At 52.9% G+C, this 4,200-nt stretch overlaps 1 long non-coding RNA gene across 1 annotated transcript; it reads right to left on the bottom strand.

Annotated features, from left to right (window-relative positions):
• Window positions 1-239: 239 nt before the first annotated feature.
• Window positions 240-3,993, bottom strand: LOC135303217 (uncharacterized). The gene is made up of 3 exons (XR_010364700.1): window positions 3,929-3,993; window positions 3,006-3,106; window positions 240-342 (listed from the first exon to the last, which is right to left on the bottom strand). It is a non-coding gene; the product is annotated as an uncharacterized LOC135303217 (long non-coding RNA).
• Between the last annotated feature and the right edge of the window lie 207 nt (window positions 3,994-4,200).

Genomic DNA, 4,200 nt, shown 5'->3' on the forward strand with positions numbered 1-4,200 from the left:
ACACGTGAGAGTGGGAGAAGAGGGAGGCGATGCAGGCCAGGAGCGAGGGCTGTAAACTGAACTGAGGAGGGAGCTCAGGGCTGTCAAGGCAGAAATTTGGCCTCTCGGAGCTGGGGAGTGGCTGCAGACCCGGCTGGCTGAAGGTGCAGCAGGACAGAGGGGCACAGCACAGCCAGATGTGGTTCAGGTCCTACTGCCCCAGATCCTGCCTGGGGACACCCTGCCAAGCTGCTAGAGCAGGGGTGCTTTGGGTTAGCCCGGACTTGCCAGACCAGAGGATTCACAGCACAGTCCAAGGCTGCTCTGCCACTGTGGAGGAACTGGGAGCTGTGGCCACAGGAGCTAATGGTTGCAAAGAGAATTGGAAAGAAACAGGTTAGTTGCTGTGGTTTGTCTGCAGTGACAATGACATGAGCAGGGCTGGAACGGGGTGCCCAGAAGATGGACAGCAGCCAGTGACCACCTGTGCCACCCTCCCTGCTGCGTGTCATGGGCTGGGCTGCTCTGGAGGTGGATGCTCCTGAAGCAAGTGTGTCCCATCCACCAGGGATGCAGCACTGCCCAGGGAAGGCTGTCACCGAGGGGAGGGACCCTGCTCTGTATGGGGGCCAGAAAACAGCCGCAGCTGCCCAACACAGTGTGCTGCAGAGATCAAAGCCACCCCAATCACAGGTGCTCCCCTCAGCTCAGCCACAACGCTGCCCACTGAGCTGTAGGGGAATGGTTCAGCCAAGGGCTTTAGGAGAAATGGCTTTTAGGAAATGTGGGATGTGAGAGCCAAGGGTGAGGGCAGAGCCCCTCCCCTGTGTAAGGAAGGGGCTTGCAGGCACTGCATGGCCCAGAGATGCTCCTTCAGCAGGATGTCTCTTCCACACCCAGCACACAGAGCCATGAGGAGGGACACCAAAGACCTGCAGGAGTATAAACATCTCCTCTGGCCCTGACCAGGGGCTCAGGGACCCCAAAGGCAGAACCTCACTGCATCCCATAGCGGGGCAGCTGGCAGAGAGAAGGGAGGAGCTGGATGCAGCTGTTATGGCAACAGAAGTTCTCAAGATAGGGAAGGGGAAAGGCACTCTTTAAAGCATGTTTCCATGGCAACAAGCATCTTCAAAGGCCTCTATAAAAACAGAAATTAAAAAAATAATAAAAAGGTTTCCATAGGGGTGGGGAACTTCTATGAGCTGAGCTGCCTCAGGTGCTTTGAGAGCTAAATGAAGAGCCTGGGACTTCCTAGGAAGAGATAGGGCCAGTCCTACAAGGCAAAGGGGGAGTGGAAGGCAGAGTTTTGCAGCCTGGGGGCTGTGTCATGCCCCATTCCTCCACCCCGTGTTTGCTGGATTTTTGCTAGGTGGGCCTTTGCCCCATAAGATGGCCAAGTCTGGCACAGATGACAGGAAAAAAATAGCCTGGAAGAAGCTGAGGGGCAAAAAATACCTGTGCTCTTGCTCTGGCTCTTCCAGCCTTGCTTTTCCCACCCAGGGAAGGACAACCTCACAACCTCCCTGCTGGAAGAGCTTGTGAGCTCCACACCTCCCTGGCATGGAAGGCTGTGGATGGTGAGCTCTGGGTGCACACTGGGCAGCTGCAGAGTGGCTGCCTGCTGAGGACAGGGGTGTGGCAGCATGGCCAGGCTGAGGTGCCAGCAAAGGGCCATGTGGGAGCAGCAGTGACAGCCTGCTCCGTGTGGGGACGGGCTGGCATGGCATGGCATGGCATGGCACGGTGCCAGCGTGGTCAGGCACCACATCCACCCTGCACAATTCTGAACTCTTTTTGTGCCATGGTGCTCTGGTGCTACAGGAACTCTGCAAACATAGACAAAAGGGTTTCTTTCTTCTTAGCACACACCCCTTCACTGAGAAATATCAGACATTCCTGGAAGGGCACAAGCTCCTGACAAAATTGTATTTGGCCCTGGTCCTGGCTGCACTGTGTGCTGGGGGGGTAGGTTACCTCAACTGGGCACCACAGCAAATGCTTTCAGAAGGGGCTTCAGCCTGCTTTGTGCTCTTTCCCCTCTTCTCTTCAAAGGCAAATTTGCCCCAGCTTTCCCTGCTGTGTGACCACAAGTCTTGGGCTCCCTTTCCTCATTCTGTGGGGCTGCTGCCTGGTGTGCAGCAGGGACTGGCACACAGCTCTGCAAGCAGAAATGGGTGTCCATGGGCTGGCTTTAGAGTCATGAACTTCATCAGTTGGTGCTGAAGTTCATGCCCTGTTGCAGCCCCTGTCTCTGCTTTTACCACTGCCCTCACACACCCCCCTACCAGGCAGCATTGTGGTTGTCCCACCCTGGAAACAAAGCCTCCCTTTGCTTGCTCAGAAATGGTGAGCACTGACTTTTCTTTACTTTGGGGTGGGGGCAGAGGGGTGGTGGGTAGGAGAAGTGCCCTGATGCTGAATAGGTCTTGGCTGGAGGAACTTTTTGAGACTGTGGAACACCATGGAGGCTCCAAATCTTTAAGAATTGCTCAATAAGACTGATGAAAAGACATGTCCCAGGTAGCCTTTGCTTCCTGGATCTCTTCAGTGTGGGATGCACTCAGTTTTAGCTGGTATAATTTAATCTGTGGTCATTCTTCAAAGAAAAGAGCTTGCAATTAAAAGGAGGGACAATAGCTGTCAGAGTCCTGGCCCTGCAACTGCCACTGATTTTCCATCAGAGGGGTTATTGACTTCCCTGAGAGGAGATTGACCACCCTATAGTGCCCAGCTCCACATCAGGAGATGATTGTCCACCCCCTTCTCTGGAGAAATCTGGATTTCCATGACTTATTTTAACTCTGCTGCTTAGCTTGTTCACTAACAAACTCTACACTCAAATGATCGTGATGCAGAATAATGCTCCTAATCCTGCCTCTAGCCCCTTAGGATGCTGGAGAACAAGCACTTTCCCAAATCCATGCTCTACAGTCACATACTTCCTCTCCTTTATGCCTGATTTAATAGTCCTGCACGTGCTTTGGTCTCCACTTTTACCAATAGATTTTGAGATGTAACCTTACCTGAAGAGTTCTTTGAGAGGCTTTTTGGTTTAATTGCCTGCCGCAGCACAATGTTGTTGGCAAGTGGTGCAGGAGAGTTTGGCTTCACACAGTGTAACAGGCTAGAGGTATATCGAAAAGGACAAGTAATAAACCAGAAGTGTATTAAAGGGCTTCCTTAAGTGTGTGAGGGAGATTCTACAAAACCAAAAAGGTGCAGCTTAAAGGACTGTCTGAGCTAGCTGGATACAGCAGGGCTGCATGGCAGAGCTTTTCCTAGCTTGGAGGAGGCAGGAGGGGAGAGGTCCAGAGCACAGCACTGTGCCCAGGAGTGCCCTGTGCTGCTGCAAAGGCAGCAGGCACCTCAGCTGCATTCAGCTACTCCCACCAGCAGCTCCAGGTAACAACACCAGGGCAAACCACTCACTTCAGCTACATTTATCAGGCAATCAGAGTCACATCAGCAGCCCCACTAGCACAAAATGAGACATGAGAGCCCATGTGCTGGGGAATGTGGAGCTCAGCATGGGGTGTGTAACAAAGAGCATGGTTAGGGATCCTGAGGGGTCATGGTGATGCCTTTCCATGTGTGCTGGGAAGTGTGAGCAAGGGATGATGAGCTGGGGACACGATGCATACCAACAGACCTCACTCCTCTCCCTGTCAGCCCCCCAGCACCTGCATCAGGACCAGTTAATGTGGAACATGTTGTGGGACTGGCTGTGCCCATAAGATGGTTCCCCTCCAGCCTTTGGTATTTGCTTTTCTCTAGCCTGTCTGCCTGTCCAGCAGGGGATCCTGGAGATCAGACAGAGCTGGAGTGGGGCAGCAGTCATGTGAGTGCTTGTGTTCAGTGAGCTCTTGGGCATTATCTTTATACCCTTTTTATATCCTTTGATGAATAAGTGGAAGCAAGGAAGGGGTGCCTGCCTTTTGATTCTTACTATATGGAGCCACACAGAACAGGGCAGCAGGGAGGCAATGCCACAAGATGCACTTCTGTTATCGGAATACGAGCTGCTGCAAGGAGCCCTGCAGCTCCTGCGCTATGTTACCGTAGCCAACAGCTCCTCTGTGAGGCGTAAACTGGCCCTTCTATGCTTTATTCCGTGGAATAATTTTCAGGCTGCAACTTGCTGTGCACTGGAGCACTGTCAGCAGCCCTCTTGCTGCTCATATCCTGCGTTCTTGATACACACAGAAAGATAAAAGGGAT

This window comes from Passer domesticus, chromosome 6 (assembly GCF_036417665.1).
Source record: "Passer domesticus isolate bPasDom1 chromosome 6, bPasDom1.hap1, whole genome shotgun sequence".
In the NCBI taxonomy this organism is placed as follows: Eukaryota; Metazoa; Chordata; class Aves; order Passeriformes; family Passeridae; genus Passer; species Passer domesticus.